Genomic DNA, 18,616 nt, shown 5'->3' on the forward strand with positions numbered 1-18,616 from the left:
TCCAGGTTTGGACACATGCCTGGGTAGGGCCAGGTCCCCATTTGGGAGCCTGCAGGAGGCAGCTGGTCAATGTTTTCTCTCACACATGATGTCTCTCTCTCTCTTTCTCCCTCCTTTTCCCTCTCTCTGACAAATAAACTTCATTTGTTTAAAGTTTGACTAAGGCTTGTTCGTTGTCAACCCCTGAGAAAGAAAATACCTACCAAGAAGGGCTCCTGGTGACTGATTGGGCTTAGATATTAAACACAGACAGCCACAAGAAAAACCAGAGCCTACCAGATGTTTCTAAACAAGGGCCTCTCAACAAAACCCACTTTTGAGGGAGAAGCACTAAACTGTGTGACATCCACACCGAGATGCCTGCCTTTATTGTGTGTCTACTGGTGAGCCTACCCTTATAAAGAAGTTCCTGGAATTGTATTACAACCAATAATACCAAGATTTTTTTCCTGTCCAACTGGAGTTATGCAGCTATATCCTTATTAACATCTCCACTGACTAATCAGAGCAGCTCCATTCCGATAAATTGAGGCTGTGTTTTTCCGACCAATCAAACTGTGGGGATTTGGAATCCTCATTTGCATAAGAACCACCCATCAGGGACAAGGGGCAGGGACTTCTCTCTGTATAAGCCCGCAGGACTGGAGCTGAAACGCCATGGACAGGAGCAGACCGGAGCACACTGGAGCAGAGCTGAAACACTGTCGAGCTGTTCCACAGCCATGCTGTCCTGCTGTTTGCACGGAACAAAGTCAGCTCTTTCAACACATCCCAAATTGGAGATTCCTGTTGCCGTTGAATTGGCACCAATGACCATCCGTTGACGTTAGAATACTAATAGTATACAATAAGTGCTTAATAAGTATTTGTTAGATATTGAAGAATGAAATGCTTATCAACGAACTCATTACGGTACCCAAGGGGAGGTGGGAAATGGTTCAAGAAAGCAAGCAGCATGATCTCACAGGTCCCTAAGTCTGAGTCTGAATGGAGCTTCCCATCTTCCTTCAGCCCTCATTGTCAATTACTCACCAAGAGTCCCGTATCACCTGCCTTCAGGGTGCTGGCTGTCTAGCTGAGAAGGCCAACTAGTTGGCAATTACAGTTGTCTTTATGAAGTGCTATGAAAGGTTTCTCAGCCTCGGCACCATTGACTTTTTGGGCCTGATAATTCTTTGTTGAGGGAGTGGGGAGGTTGTCCTGTGTATTGTTGGATGTTTAGTATCCCTGGGTTCTACCCACTGGATTCTTCCCCCGACCCAGTTCTATCAACCAAAGACTTCTCCAGACATAGCCAATTGTCCTTGGTGGTTGGGGGTGCCAGTGGGGAGGAGCAAAATTCCTCCCCACTCCCCAGTATTAAGAAGCACTGTCCCAGAGCCACAGCGAGGGCCATCCAACTCAGGGGGAGGGACAAGGCGAATCCAGACTTTGTGGAAGACAAGATAACCGAGTGACTCCTAGAGATGGCAAGAGCTTAACTTACTCTCAAGTGTGATTTCCCAAGTATGTCTTTGTTACTTTGTGTCAATATGCAATTTCTGAAAAATTAACAAGGCCTCAATACAATACAATATACAGATGATGTACTATAGAACTATACACCTGAAACCTATATAATTGCATTAACTAGGTACTTAACTAGTGTCACCCAAATAAATTCAATAAAAAATTAATAAAGCAACCAAAGAATTAAGGCAAGCAACCTCACCTCTCGAGGGCAGTCCAGGTTTAGAGCTCTTGCTGCCTTTCACTCTCACAAGTGCTCTGCCTTGGTGCAGAGGCATTCTGCCCCAGGGCTCCTGAACACTGAATATTACCATCAGCTTTCAAAAGTATTGCTCCCATTCCAACTGGATTTAAAGTATGATCTCAACTATGAAAATATAGATATAAATATATGTGTAGGAATTACTATAATGAAAAACAACAAAATCATATATATATATATCATTCATTAATGTATCAGCTGAAAATTATCTTTTAGATAATTTCCAACTCTTTTGTTCTGCAGTGGGGATAGTGGGAAATCTAAGGAAACACCTAACATTTAAAAACATAATTCCTTGCCCTGGCTGGTGTAGCTCAGTGGATTGCACACAGGCCCGCAAACCAAAGGGTTGCTAGTTTGATTCCTAGTCAGGGCACATGCCTGGGTTGCAGGCCAGGTCCCCGGTTTGCGGTGTGCAAGAGGCAACCACACATTGATGTTTCTCTCCCTCTCTTTCTCCTTCCCTTTCTTTCTCTCTAAAAAAATAAATAATAAATCTTTAAGAAGAAAAAGAATTCCTTAATATCAAATAACCTGTGTTCAAATGTCCAATTGTGTCATGATTTTTGTTGTTGTTACTAAAGTAAAAAACATCAGAATTCAAGTAAGGTCCACATATTGCAGTCGATCCATACATCTTTTGAGACTTTTTTAATCTATAGATTCCTCCTCCACCAGCTTAGGCCAGCCAGTATCATCTCTTTGCTGTCCTTCTGCAAAACCCTCATAACTGGTTTTCCCACTTGCATTCTTGCTCCTGTTAACCTGGTTCCTGCAAAGCAGCCAGGGGAATCTGCAAAAATGTAAACCAGATTAACACCTCCCCTAAAACCCTACAGTGCTTCAAAAGGCTCTGCTGCCTGGTCCCGCCTACCACTCCCATTTCTTTAGGGACCAGGAAACAACCTTGTGCCCCTCCACCCTTCTGTGAATTTCTGCTCCTCCTTCTGTCCCCAGAAAGTCCTCTCCGGACCACCCTCTCTGAGAAGGGCTGTATTATTCCTTCCCATAGCACCCCATTTTTCTCCTGATAGCACTTATCAGGGTTTGTTATCATATATTTTTAAAGTTTTTATTTATTTTATTTTTAGAGAGTGGGGAAGGGAGGGAGAAAGAGAGGGAGAGAACCATCAATGTGTGGTTGCCTCGTGTGGCCCCCACTGGGGACCTGGCCCGCAGCCCAGGCATGTGCCCTGACTTGGAATCAAACCGGCCACCCCTTTGGTCTGCAGCCCACACTCAATCCACCAAGCTACACCAGCCAGGGCCATATTTTCATTTTGTGTGTTTACTTCAGTAATGCCCTCTCTCTAGACTATCAGCTCTATGAAGATATGCCCTGCCTACTATATTCACTACTACCGTGTCTCCATTGTCCAGAAGCACTTAGTAAGGGCACAGTAAATATATATACTTTTTAATTTTTCAACTACAGTTGACATACTCTATTATATTAGTGTCAGGGTATAACATTAGTGGTTACACACTTATGTAATTTATGAAGTGATCACCCTGATACATCTAGTACCCATCCTACACCATACATAGTTATAACAATGTTATTGATTATGGGTTTTTTAAAAGTTTATTTATTTATTTATTTATTTATAGAGAAAGGAAGGGATAAAGAGAGGGAGAGAAACATCTATCCTTTGTGTTGGCTCTTCCAGGCCCCCAGCTGGGGGACCTGGCTGGCTACCCAGGCATGTACCCTGACTGGGAATTGAACCGGTGGCCTTTTGCTTTGTGGGATGATTCTTCAATCCAGGGTGACTATGGTTTGTTTTTAATTGACAAATTTGAAAACACGTGGTAAAAAAATTTCACCCATATGACAGGGCACATAATGGAAAATGAGTCTGTGTTCTACCCCAGAGGCAACTGATGTTTACTATTTCTTAGGAATCATTCCACAAATGTTTCATTCATGTGCAAGCTTGCATGTGTGATTATTTTTCACACACACACACACACACACACCCCTATCTTTTTCCTTTTATTTAAAAAATTTTTTAATTTATTGATTGAGAGAGAGAGAGAGAGAAAGAAACATCAGTTGGTTAATTCTTGTATGTGCTCCCACCAGGGATCAAACCAGCAACCCTGGCGCCACAAGATGATGCTCCGACCAACTAAGCCAGTGGCCAGGGCTATCTTTTTCCTTCCAAACACTCTGTCTTGCAGCTTGCTTTTTACACTTTATAGTATATCTTGGAGATTGTTCCATATTATACAGCCCTACCTCATGCATAGTAATTCTTTGCAAAGAGGAACTATTTATTCAGTTCCTTACTGTTGAACATTTTAGTGGGTTATAATCTCTTGCTTTTACATAGAATGCTGCAATGAATATACTTGGACAGAGTCAACATATGATTACATTTAAAAGAAGCATATTCCATATTTTTTCATATTTTTAAAGCACGTTTGTGCATGCATGAATATGCACCCACTGAAAATGATTGGATCTGTAAGCATTAGAGATGTAAGAAATGGAGAGAGCAAACGACAGCTTGAACAAAAGAGCCTGCATGTTGGAAGTGGGTTTTTAAAAAACACCCCCTACATAATAAAACCTTCCCAGAAGTTGTTGCCCGGGGCAGAAACAGTCACTTCATCTTCTGGCCCTCCCAGCTCTGGGCTCACGGCTCAGTTGCAGGGCTCTTTCTGCCTGCCTCCCGCACCTTGTCTAGTCATCCTCGTATCCTGCCATCCCCCACCCGGTGCCTGGCGCACAGATGATGTTCATCGAACCCTTTGGGGATGAATGAAGCTACTCCTCTGACCCCAGTTTCCCTGGGCATATAATTAGGATGGTACAACTTATGGCCTTCAGGAGATATTACTGAAAAAGATGAAACTGTGAAAATGTTACCAATTCAAGGTCTGTGTGGCCAACACTTCAAAGGCCAATACTTAAACCACCGGAGTTTGGAGTAAGGAGAGGGCTATTGATTGAGAAGGTGCCAGCCTGAGACGATGTGGGGCCTTAGGTCTTCCTCAAATCCATCTTAAGAGAACCTGGAATTCAGGCTTCTTTTATGTCAGGGGAGGAGAAGGAGGGGGCAAGAGGTGAGTGATGAACACAGACGTTTAGGCACCAGGAGAGAGCCAACGAAGGACCCAGAATCTCTAAATCTCTGTGCTCCTGGCCCATCGACGCCTGTTGACCTGAGTCTGGTCTCAAGGACCCTGTTAATCTTTGATAAACAGTCATTAGATTGAACATATTTCTCCACCTCTTCTGGAGAGGCACCTTCTGACAAGGGGCTGTTCTTGCAAAACCTCAAGCCTCAAGCAGCATTCCTCTGATTAGCCTATCTATAGCAGGAGCTGTTCAGCCTGTAGGCCGTGAGAAAAATGCAGGCTAGGATTAGGACGGAAGCAGAGAAAGCCAGCCTTTCACTCTGTTACAAGAATACTCAACGATAACTACTTCATCTGAAATTTTTCCTTAGGAATGCCAGGTTGAAACCCCTGAGGTATCACTGGTTCAAAGACCCATGGCAGCTTCCACATAGGAGACCAGCCTGTTAAATTTGTTTTCAGACCAAAGGAGGACAGAGCAGGAGGAATAAAGTTGTTAGCTGAGCAGACCCCTGCTGTCAAGTCTTCCAGAGCTGAAACCATCTGGGCTTATTCCCACTCCAGAAGTAAATCCTCTAGAAGGACGTTGCCCCTGGGCTACGTGTTTGTTAAAAAGTTGGAGCTTTGCCCTGACTGGTGTGGTTCCGGGAGTTGGGCGTTGACCTGCATACGGAAAGGTCACCGGGTTCAATTCCCAGTCAGGGCACATGCGTGGGTTGTGAGCCAGGCCCCCTGAGAGGCAACCAATCAGATGTTTCTCTTCCTCTCTTTCTCCCTCCCTTCCCCAGTCTCTAAAAATAAATAAATAATGCCCTGGCTGGTGTGGCTTGTTGGATTGAGCTCTGGCCTGTGAACCAAAGGGTCACTGGTTTGATTCCCAGTTAGGGCACGAGCCTGGGTTTCCCAATAGGGTCCCCAGGTCCCCAGTAGGGAGTGTGCGAGGGGCAGCCACACATTGATGTTTCTCCCCATCTCTTTCTCCCTCCTGTCTCTTCTCTGTAAAAATAAATAAATAAAATCTTAATTTTTTTAAGTTGGAGCTTTTAGACTAGAAATCACAAGCCCTGGCTGGCATAGCTCAGTGGATTGAGCGCGGGCTGGGAACCAAAGTGTCCCAGGTTCGATTCCCAGCCAGGGTACATTCCTGGGTTGCAGGCCATAACCCTCAGCAACCGCACATTGATGTTTCTCTCTCTCTCTATCTTCCTCCCTTCCCTCTCTAAAAATAAATAAATAAAATCTTTTTAAAAAAAAAAAAAAAAAAAAAAAAAAAAGAAATCACTCAAGGACACTAACTATAAGAGTGATCTTAGGGCAGTGTCAGGGCCTGGGAAACTCTTCTCTCACCTGTTCGTTTCTTCTGCCCGGTTGAATAGTTCAGGTGACATCCAGCAGACATACAGACAGGAGACATATAAGAGACATACAGGAGAAAGTAGAATTTTAGCATGTGCACACGGGAAGTCACAGAAACATGGACATTCCCAAGGCAGTGAGGAAAGTTAGGTATACACGTGATTTTGGACTCAGGAAGGGGAGAAAGAGCAAACAGTTGGTAGACAGCTTCTTTCCGGGGCCCCTGGAAATAATGGGACACAGGGGACTCCAGCAGAACAGGTTTTTGCTGGGCTTCTCCCTGCCGCCGCACTTCATCCTATGCGCTAAGGCGAATATGCTGCAGTGCCTTCCTGACGCAGGTTTTTCTAACTGAATCTCGTCAGGCAGGACAGGGGAGGTAGAATACTTTTCCTGGGTTTGTTGGACTTGCGTTGTTTTCAGCTTTAAAGAATCTGCCTGCCGGGGTGGCACATTCCGGGGAGACTTCTTGCCCAGACCCACAGCTGTGAAGAGCTGCCCGTGGTGGCCATGAGAATTCACTCAACATTCACTGAGCTTCTACTCTGTACGTACCAGGCATTGTTCTAGGTGCCAGAGATACAGCAGTTTCAAGACAGAGTCCCTGCCTTTATAGACCTTAAGCAGATACACACAATAAACAAATAAAATGATATTGAATATTAGTTATAGTGCTAAAAAACCAAAATAAAACAAACTATAGGACATCACAGGTTGAGTCCTCTGGGACGCACACCCTGGGGTGCTCGACACGCTCAGGGGCCACAGAGAATGCTCTTGGACCACATCGGTGGGAGGGAAGGGAAGGAAGCAAGGGAGAGGGGTGGAGGGAGAAGTCAAGCTGAGACGCAGGTCTGATGACAGCCTCTGTCAGTGCTGGGGGGAACTGTGAAGCTCAAGTGGCCCATCTTAGTTGCTGCCTTTTTTGTTTCAAAGATTTTGTCTATTTATCTTTAGAGAGAGGGAAAGGAGAAAGAGAGGGAAACAGTAATGTGTGGTTGCCTCTCGCACGCCCCCTACTGGAGACCTGGCCACAACCCAGGCACGTGTCCTGACTGGGAATTGAACCCGTGACCCTTTGGTTTGCAGGCTGGCACTCAGTGCACTGAGCCACACCAGCCAGGGCAGCTGCTGCCTTTCTACTTGGCTCTAATCAGTCCTTGGATATGGGTTACCTAGGGAAAGTCATGACCTTAGGCAAATTCACTCTGTGGCTGAGGCAGTCCTTGAAGGGACTGACAGCTGAAGGCTATCTGTTGACTGCACTCCCAGCAGCTGGGCAACAAGTCCTTTGTCAGAGAAGGGGCTGCACGTGTCCGTCACACAGGGTTTAGGGAGAGGGGGATGGGGTGCCAGTGTTTCCTGAGACAGGCTGGTCTGGAAAGGCCTCTCCACGGAAGTTTAGACAGCAAACCTGGATGCAGCAGGGAAAGGAGCCATGCAGGTTCTGAGGGACGGCACTCTAAATAAAGGGATCAGCAAACGCAAATGCCCCAGGAGGGGATGGTCTTGACACTTTGGAGGAACAGCAAAGAAGTCAGCATGGCTGGAGTGTGAGCATCAAGGGCAGCGGGGTTGGGAAAGAGCAGGGGCCTGATGATGCAGGGTCTTGCACACCATTATAAGGATATTGGGTGGTATGTTTAGTGGAGGATTGAAAACAAAAGGGACAAGGTTTGGTTTGTGACTTAAAGAGATCATTCTGGTTGCTGCTGTGCAGAGAAGAAGGGGCTGTAATGGAGGTAGGAAAACCAGTTAGGCGGCTGCTCTTGTATTTCAGACAAGAGAGACTGTGGAGTGGTAGCTGCCGAGAACTTGTTCTCCACCATGGTGCTTTTGTCCCACCTTCCTCACATCCATGCCTCTCACCCAGGGCAACTTGGCAATATCTGGAGACGGTCTTTGTTGTTACAACCAGTGGATGTAACTAGTGGGTAGAGGCCGGGGTGTGGCTAAGCATCCTACAATAATACATGGACAGCCCTCACAACCAAGAGTTCCTGGTCCAAAATGTCCAAAGCACTGAAACTAAGAAACCTTACTTTAGAGGAAGTGAAAAGCATTAGATTTGGGGTATATTTGGAAACTAATGCCAACAGGGTTTGAGTTTGGATGTGGGGAATGAGAGGAAGAAGAACCAAAAGTGATTCTAAGGCTTTTGGCCTGAGCAATAGCATGAGGGTTGGTACCACTGACTGAGATGGGGCACTCTGGGGGAAGAACAGATGCTTGGTGGGGGACAGGTGATAAGTCAAGGTTAAATCTGAGATGTCTATTGGATACCTGATGGGGTGATGTTACATGGGCAATTTGCTGTTTGGGTCTGGAGTTCAGGGGAGAAGTCAGAGCTAGAGCTGTAAACATGGGAATCGTTAGAGGAAAGGTGGGCTTTTACACTAGTAGATGCAAGAGATCACCGCAGGCGTGAGTGTAGAGAGAGGAGAGAACTGAGCGTTGGGGTGATAGTGGAACTTGAGAAAGACTTTAGCTCCAGTTATAGTTGATGGGCTTAAGGAATAAATGCAGGTGGAAAGCTGTTGTTACAGGAACTAGAATGCATGACCTACGTGACTCCAGGAGGTTGACCAGTGATCAACCTTTGTACCCCAGGGGTCTGCAAGCTAGCTATTGTGTTCCAAGGAGAGGAAGTTTGTGATGCAGATAAAAAATTGTTGCTCGGCAGGTAAAGAAATACTAAGAAAATTGCCACCTGACTGCAATTCTTATTTGATTAACCTTTTCCCAGTCTCCTTATTTACCTACCCTTTCCTTCTCCCTAAAAAATGGTTCACTTGAGATGAAATGTTAAGGCGGTTTTTTTAGGACACATAACCTGCTGTCTCCTCAGACTGCCAGCATCTGAATTAAGCTTCCATAAAGATTTCATCCTTGTCTCTACTTATTGATTCTGGTAGTGACAGGAAGTATGAACGCTAACTTTCCAGTTTCAGTGACACTCCGACATCTAGTGGAAGGAACAGGAAAGGAGGAGGAAGAGCCGGCAAAGGAGATGATGGAGGCCAGGTAGCTCCGCTGGTTGGAGCGTCATCCTTATAGGCCAAGGTTGCAGGTCTGATCCCCAGTCAGGGCACATGCAAGATAGAAACCAATGAGTGCATAAATAAGTGGAATGAAAAAAAATCGATGTTTCTCTCTCCCCACCCTCCTCTTTCTCCTTTCCCCTCTCTCTCTAAAAACTCAATTCAAAATAAAAGAAGATGATGAAGGAGCAGTAGGGAGGGAGGAGACCCATGTGTGTGTGGGGTCCTGGAAGCAAGCACTTCAAGAGGCATGGCCAGGCCGTGTCAAATGCTGCTCAGGGGTTGCAGATGAGACTGAGTTTGTCTGCTGGAATTGCATCATGCAGCTTATAAGTAACTGTGACAGGAGCAGCAGGTTCCATGGAGTGGATTCAGGAGAGAGGAGTTGAGGAAGGGGAAACGAGGGCTATAGGCAATTCTCTCAAAGAGTTGTGCCATCAAAGGGGAAAGACAACCTACCAGGAGTTAGAGGAGTCTGTGGGATCCAGGATGGAAAGATATCACAACACATGTGTAGGCTGCAGGGGAGACCTAGTTGAGACGAGCAAACGGTCCGTGTGCCTCCATTGCGTACTTACTATGCCTCGGGAGCTGTGTCGGGCATTTCATACGGACCATTTAACTTAACCTGTACACCAGGCCAATGAGGTATATAATAGTTATTCCCATTGCACCGAAGACAAAATTGAGGCATGGAGGGGAACAATTGGTTACACAGCCATGGTCATACGACTACTAAGTGGGGGGACTCGGATGTCACCAGGATATCTGGCTCTGGAACCCTGTTCTCACCTTCTTCTTCATCTGCATTCATCTCATTGCAAACTGCAACCACCAGCTAAAGTTCTATCCATGATCACTTGTTCCTCCCTTCAGAGGAGAATTAGCGGAAGCTAATCTCCTAGAATTTGTATGACTGCTCCCACCCCCACCCCGCCTGCTCTGCTTCCAGAGCAAAGCTCTCTCATGGTCTCTGTTACGCTGTGTCCAACCCACCCCCCACGGTAACATGCCTGTACCTGTCAGTCTCCTGCAATGGAGCGGCCGCTCCTCACAGGCAGAAGATGCCTCTGATTCATCTTTCTATCCCTGGCTGGCTGGCAGAAGAGGCCCTCAAACAATAAATATTTGTCAAGGAGTTAAATGGATGGGTAACTGAATGAATGTAAAGAGTTACTGGGAGTATTCAAAGCCATGAGACAGCTGAATATGGACATCTACATTTACAAGCTGGATACATACAAAATTGTCCTCAAAATTCAGAATGCAAAGGAATTCCTGAGAAGTTGTGGGGGGGGGGGGGGCGGGGTAGAAGGTGCCAGTGCTTGTTAAGAAGACTCCACCCCCAGAAATCTAAGCATTAATAATATTCAAGACATTTCTTTTCCAAAGACGTCCGTGCAAGCACTCCATGGTCTCGCTGCTGGAAGGCCAGGGAGCCAGAAGACGTGGATTCCAGTCCACATTTCCCACCTGCCATCTGGGTAGGGCGCCAGGTAAAATATTGCATGTAATATTTGAGATATGCCATACTAAAAAATTACTCTTTTTATGGAATTCAAATTGAGCTGGGGTGCTGTAAGTTTATTTGCTCAACCTGTCAACCTTCCAGCTGGGTGACCTTGGCCAACCTGTGTAACGGCTCTTTGAAGCTCCAGTCCCCTTATCTCTAACATGGAAGAATTCGAGCTTTGCTGACTGTCCCGAGGGTTCAAATAAGGTCTTCCTGGAAAGTGCCTCCCCAGCAAGCAGCACGTGGTAAATGCCCAATAAACAAATTAGTAAAATTCCTAACATTTATTTTAATTTCCTTCTCTCCTAGAGCTTTAAAATAGAATCCATCAAATTAGATTTATGTCCAGCATCTCAGAAATGCACAACTAAATGTCCGTTAACGTGAGCGGGGGCAGCTGGCTGGGGCGGTGAGGTGCAGAGAACATGCGTCAGTCTGGGCCCCCGAGAGAAGGCTGATGAAGGACATCCAAACTCTCAGTCAGCCGATCTGTTGCTCCGTCAGACCTTGGAGTTTCCCCAAATCAGCAAACCCGTAAAAGAAGGATGTGATTCCTGCAGACACCAGTAGAGGGGGTGTGTGCATTTGGGGATAGAATTGGGCTACTCTAGGATCTGGCTAAACGGCACCAGCTGCAGGTTCTCACTTTTGTTTAGAGAACAATGGAGGGGCTAAGAAAGCCCCCGGTAGTGCGCTGATTACGGGGAAGTCAGTGGGCCCCTCAAAATCTCCATGTAAATCAGCCTGAACAGAACCAGTCTCCATGGGCAGCTTCGGGCATACACTGTGTAGAGAGAAAAAGAAGTTGGATGTTCAAAGACACCAAAAGCCAAATGTGAGACAGACCAAGATAACACATTTGCAAGATGCATAACAAAGAATCCCAGAATGTATAAAGATGTTCAGCTATGAACAGACAAATTGCATAATAAACACTAATGGCCAATAAACAAGAAAAACAGATTAATGTAGCAACAGGAAAACACAAAGCTAAACAACACCGCAGAGAGCTTCTGCCTTATTTTCCTCCATTTATTAAGGGGAATAACCTAATATCCACTGAACATCTATTCTGTGCCAGGCATTGAGCTAAGCTTTCTAAATATTAACTCAGCATTTCATCTGTATGAACCTTGAGAAGCAGGAACAAATAGTATTCCCATTTTACCTATAAAAAACTGTGCTCAGAATAGTTAGGAACTTGCTTGGAATTCACTCAGCCGGGAAAGGCAGAGCAGGGTTCAGGCACAGGTCTGCATGGTTCCAAGTCCTTCTTCTCCCCGCACTGGTTTTTCTAGGGTGTCAGTCCCAGCGACATGTAACACTTGAATATGGTGCTTTGGAGAAGGCCCTGAAAGCTGCGAAACCCAAGCAGCCAAAGAGGACCGTAGACAAACAAACAGAAAGCAAGCCACCTTGGTAGTGGGCCCGAGGAAGCGGTGTGCTTTGGCAGAGTGTAGAAAGCGGGGATTTGGAGACTGGGGAGATGGGGATTAGGAAGGCCAACTGGGGGGCTGGGAACCAGTTCACGGCCGCATTTTAAGTGGAACAGGGTCTGGCTTCCCTGAAGGTTCACAGCTTTAGAGGCTGGAACCCAAGGAATTTGTTTGTCAAACAAAACTGCACGCTGAGTCGCAATTCCCATTTCTAAACTTTCCAGGCCGAAGTCCGCAACTCTCGCCCCCATTCTCACACCTGCTGGCAGCAGGGGCTCCAATGAAAGGACAAGTTCCATGAATTCTTGCCCCTTCCCCCACCTTTTACAAAGCCAAGCGCTGGGACAAAAGGCGCCCGGGGTCTGGGGCTCCTTCCTCCAGCTCCTGCCAGCTCCGGCGAGTGCCAGACAGCTGGAGCCGAGCTCCACACCGCATCATTTACATTTGTTACAGCTCCCTCTCCCTCCGCACTCTCCCTCATGGCCAAGGCCGGTGCCTTCATAGTTCCCTGAAGGCTGAGGTAGTTGCCCATGAAACGGATGACCAGGGCAGCAGAACGACCCATAACCGCAGGCCTTGTGTCCAGAACGGAACTTCCCATCCACCCAGCAGCACCTGAAAGTTCCTTCCTTGTTCTTTGTGATTCTGATTCCCGCCCCACGTGGTGGCTGCCCCATAGGAAACTGGTCCCTATCTTTCTTGAATGGCTCCCTAACCCACTGATAAATGCGGCTACTATTTATGGAGCACCTACTGTGTGCCAGGGACAGTGCTAAATGCCTTTGCATCGGTTCCATCATTTTAGTCTGACAACAACCCCAGGTGAAATAAGTAAAAACCCCATTATGCGATGAGGAAAGAGAGAGGTTCGTCCCAGCCTCCACACAGTCAGCCGGCAGGTAGCTGGCAGTAGTGTCAGGATGCGAACCCAGTTGTCCCCGTAACCCCACCTCGACTGTGAGTCTGAGGCCTGACCTGGCAACTGCTTCCTCAGACTCTCTTGCACAATTCCCCAGTCCCTGCTGTTTACCTGTTTACCAACTGGCTCCAAAATCAGACAGGCCATCATCATGCTGACCTTTCAGATCCCAGGCCAGGCCCCACGTGGGCTCCCCAGGCCCTCCTAGGGGGCCTGCTGCAGGAACCTCTATTTTGTTTCAAATGCTAACTCAGCAGGGCAGCCCGGGAGAAGGGACAGTTATTCCTGGGAGATCTGTCCAGGTTCAGGCCTGGCTCACACAGTTGCTGCTTCCTGACCCTCCTCCATCGCTTGCAGGCCCGGTCCCTGTGGACTGGGCCTGGCTTCAAACGGAACTAGTGCCGGTTGACTCTGCCCTGCTCCACCTCCACTGAGAGCCTCCCAGAGCACTTCCAACTTCCCAGGTTTGGGGCCAGCACATCAAAAGGCACCCCGTGGAGAAGAAGAAAAACTCTGTGCCCTGGCCACCTCCAGCTTGAGATAGAGAAGCTGAGATACGACCACGGAGATGGCCGCAGTTCCAGCCAGCCCAGCCGGGCCGTTGACCCCAAAGGGTCCAGTGGATCCCGTCCCTTCGAGGCCTCCGAAGCCACCTCGGCCACAAGAATTCCATGCACGTGCCCAGCAAAGGACAATACAAAGTGCTCCCCTTGTTCATTTACCAAAATGCAGAAGTAAATATGTAACGATTTAAATTCTTATCTACACATGATGTGCCTTGACTAAGCAATTCCACTTTGTGAATCATACAGAAGTGTTTTCCTGTGTGTAAATATGCCTCCTGCACATTGTTTGAGATAGTGACAAACTGGAAATTGCGAGGGATTGCATCTACATTATTGCACATTCCTACAACAAAACCATCTGCAGCTGCCAAGAGGTGCGAGGCAGCTTTACGCGTGCCGACGAGAGATCCACGACATGTTGTTTGTTGAGTGAGAAGAAGCAAACAGCAGAACAGTATACAAATGTCATACCATTTTTGTTTTTAACATGTATTTCTTAATGCGGAGCATAGACAGATAGTTTTTTAACCCTAGAACTATGGGCAATAGTTCTCACCTTAACTGCACATTGGAATACCTGGAAATTTAAAAAAAATTCAGAGGCCTGGGTCACACTCCAGACCAATTACATTGTATTCTCTTGGGGTGGGAGGGGAGCATTTTTTGACCCTCCTTTGGCGGTTCCAGTGGGCAGATGGCTTGGGAAATGCTACCTTAAAGAAACAGAAGGAAGGAAAGGTTGATTCAAAAAGGAAAATTAAGTTGTATATTCTTTACTTGACATAAAATCCAAATATATATATATATTTATTTATTTATTTATTTATTTATTTATTTATTTATAAATGCTTTCAAAAAAATTCTAGCGCGGGCTGGGAACCAAAGTGTCCCAGGTTCGATTCCCAGCCAGGGTACATGCCTTGGTTGCAGGCCATAACCCCCAGCAACCGTACATTGATGTTTTTCTCTCTCTCTCTATCTCCCTCCCTTCCCTCTCTAAAAATAAATAAATAAAAATCTTAAAAAAAAATTCTTATTCGAGGACACGTTCATTGATTTTTAGAAAGAGGAGGAGGGAGTGAAAGAAACACTGATCATATGCACCCTGACCAGGTATTAAACCTGCAACCCAAGTATATGTCCTGACCGGGAATGGAACCCACAGCCTTTTGGTGTGTGGGATGATGCTCCAACCAACTGAGCCACCTGGCCAGGGAAAAATCCAAACATGTATTACCTGCCCTGCTCTTTAGTGTAAAGAAAGGTTTGGAAATGGCCTCAAGTTATCAGTAGACTGTAACCACTGAGGTAGTTGATGTATAGCCCTTCGTGATACCAAACTTTCTTTTTTTAAAAAAATCTTCATTCAAGGGTATGTTTATTGATTTTAGAGAGAGAAGAAGGGGGAGAGTGAGAAGAGAGAGAGAGAGAGAAACATTGATGTGCGAGAGAAATTTATCTGTCGGTTGCTTCCTGTATGTGCCCCAGCTGGAGACTGAATCTGCAACCTAGGTATGTGCCCTAACCAAGAATCGAACCTGGGGCTGGGTGTGGGGGGTAAAAACCAAGACAACCATACTTGAACAACAATAAAAAAAAATAAAAAGAAAGAATCTTTACAAAAATAAAAATAAATTTAAAATATTAAAAAAAAGAATCGAAGCTACAAACTTCCAGCACATGGGACGACGCTCCAACCAACCAGGCCACTCAGCCAGGGCAACCAAACTTTCCGATGACATCTAAGGTGTTCTAGAGGTGGACCGCTTGACTTCAGGAGATACGTCTTCGAGGGCAGGGAGAACAGAAAGAGCCCATGTAGCTGCCGAGACCTGAAGAACATGGGCTGCCAGTTCATCGGTGAGCCGGGAACACCAATACAGCACTTTGCACAGTCCTGACACAGGCCAGATACTCACTAAGCAGTAGCTGCCTCATTTCTGAGCAGCTGAGCTCAGAGGTGATCTCATGTCTGCCGAGTACTGGACGCATGCATATACGTGGTGTCCTGTCACCCTCCCAAACACAGCGCTGAGACAAACACTGACATCCCCACTCCATAGGTGAGGAATCTGGGGCTTACCTGGGTCAGTGCCTTTGTCGGAAACAAGAATGGAGAGCTAGTTTTGTCCAACTTCAAATTTTGTACTCTGCCCACCACATTGTCACTTCTTAGGGACACTGGGTCAGGGTGTTGACTGTAATTTTAGGCCCCTCCTTTTCAGACTCACTCTTTACAACCTCTGAAGAAGAGGAGTGTGTATCTGAAGTTATCTGGGATCTCTGCTTAGAGATGATAGGACATCTTAAAAGACTGTATCCAGTAGCCCTGGCTGGGTAGCTCAGTTGGTTCGAGTGTCGCCCTAATATGCCAAGGTTGAGAATTTGATCCCAATCAGGGCTTATACAAGAATCAACCAATGAATGTTTAAATAAGTGGAACAACAAATGTACATCTCTCTCTCTCAAAACAATAATAAAAACCCCAAAATAACAAAACATTGTGCCCAAATGTGGCTCTGGAAGGCCTGAAGTTGAAGCCAACCGTGAAAGAAAAGGAAAGACTTATCTCTGAGCCCATGGGGAACTGTTAGGGGCTCTGAGCCTTTGTTCTGTGTGCAGACAGACTGGGGCAGCAGACCCCGCCCCCCAATACCATTCCCTCCTCCCGCAAAGCAACTGAGGCTTCCTGCTTTCACACCTGTTTCCTGGCCTGCCAGGCAAGTTTATCTTCCCACCCCAGAGGATTTGGTTCTGCTCTTGTCTATTATTATTATATATTTTTTTCCACTCCCCTTAAAAAAGATGTCCGTGAGCAGTGTCCTGTTGTTTCTTCCTACCCATCTTCACACTGCTTGAATCAAATAACCAAAAACAGGGAGCCCTGGCTGGTGTGGCAGAGTGGATTGAGCACCTGCCTGCAAACCAAAAGGTTGCCAGTTCGATTCCCAGTCAGGGCACATGCTTGGGTTGCAGACCAAGTCCTCAGTTGGGGGAAAGAGATAGGAAACTGATCAATGTTTCTCTCATACATAAATATTTCTCTCCCTCTCTTTCTTCTCCATTCCCTTCTCTCTCTCTTTTTAAAAAAATTTTTATAAAAGATTTTATTTATTTATTTTTAGAGAGGGAAGGGAGGGAGAAAGAGAGAGAGAGAGAGAGAGAGAGAGGGAGAAACATCAATGTGCAGTTGCTAGGGGTCATGGCCTGCAACCCAGGCATGTGCCCTGACTGGGAATCAAACCTGCGACACTTTGGTTCGCAGCCCGCACTCAATCCACTGGGCTACGCCAGCCAGGGCTCCATTCCCTTCTCTCTAAAAATGAATAAATAAAGTCTTTAAAAAACAAACAAACCAAAACAGGGATTTATTGAGCGTTCACTGTACCCAGCAGCGCAGGCAGCGCATCAGCCCTGGAGAGTCTGTCTTGGATCATCCGCTGCTCTCACGACCTGGAGTCTGTGCCCCATCATCCTTGTCTCCTGGGTGGCATAGCTTCCATGCCTCCTTCTCCAGGAAGGCTCCATGGACCTCAGCTGCTTCGTGTCCTCCAGGCACTTGGACGCCTCTATTGCATGGCTTCCCCTATTCTGCACTGGGGTTATGGCTAGTTGTGTGAGCCTTTCCTTCGAGGCAGAAACAATCTTTTCTTTATTTTTGTATTCTTCAAGAACCTAACACAGTGCCTGGCATATGAAAAATAATATTTATACAGTTGTTTGCTTATATTCTTTCCCAGAAAGGATTTGAAGCACCCTAGTAAAACAGCAGAGCTGAGGCTGAAGAAAAGCAAGGGTAAGAGAATCGTAGGATGAGATCCGATTGCAATGACAACATAAATAACATTTGAGTGCTTATCCGTCGGGCACTGTTCCAATGGTTTTACCTGCATCATCTCAGTTGTAGCTTTAGAATCATCCAATGATATAATTACTATTAAAATGATCATTGTAGTCCTGGCTGGTGTGGCCCAGTGGGTGGGGCACTAGCCTGAGATCTGAAAGGTCACTGGTTTGATTCCCTGTCAGGGCACCTGCTTGGGTTGTGGGCCAGGTCCCCAGATGGGGGCTTGCAAGAGGCAACCAATCACTGTTTCTCTCACACATCAATGTTTCTTCTGCTTTCTTCTTTCTTTCCCCTCTCTCTAAAAAATAAATAAATAATTTTAAAAATGATTGTTTTAGCCCTGGCCAAGTAATTAAAGGGTTGACCTGATATGCCAAGGTTGCAAGTTTGAGCCCTGGTCAGGGCACATTCAAAAATCAACCAGTGAATGCATAAATAAGTGGAGCAACACATTGATGTTTCTTTCTGTCTCTCTCCCTGCCTGCCTTATTCTCTTTCTCTAAAAATAAATAAATAAATAATTTAAAAAATGATCACGTTAGCCCTGGCTGGTGTAGCTCAGTGGATTGAGCGCGGGCTGTGAACCGAAGTATCCCAGGTTCGATTCCCAGCCAGGGCACATGCTTGGGTTGCAGGCCATAACCCCCAGCAACCGCACATTGATGTTCCCCTCTCCCTCTCTCCCTCTCTCCCTCTGTCTCTCTCTCAAGTGAATAAATAAAAAAAAGTATTAAAAAAATGATCACATGGCATTTAAGGAAACTGAAGCACCTGTGTTCAGGTAGTAAGTGGGATTCGAACACAGGCAGTGTGGTTCCAGAAGCTGCATTCATAACCATAGGCCTCAGGATGTCGACCGCAGGCATTCTGTGCAGAGAACCAGGTTAGGAATTTGGCTCTGAAGTTCCTAGCAGCCAGGGCCAAGAAGGGAAGGCATTCGGTGACAAAAGAGATTTCATTCATTAGCAACAACAAACCTTTTGCTCGGGAGAAAGGCAGCTTTTCGTGACCTTAAATCTGAAAAACTCATAAAGGAGACACTGCTTTCCAAACTCCCATGGTTAACATTCCATGGGCGAA

Source organism: Phyllostomus discolor, chromosome 1 (genome assembly GCF_004126475.2).
Source record: "Phyllostomus discolor isolate MPI-MPIP mPhyDis1 chromosome 1, mPhyDis1.pri.v3, whole genome shotgun sequence".
NCBI lineage: Eukaryota > Metazoa > Chordata > Mammalia > Chiroptera > Phyllostomidae > Phyllostomus > Phyllostomus discolor.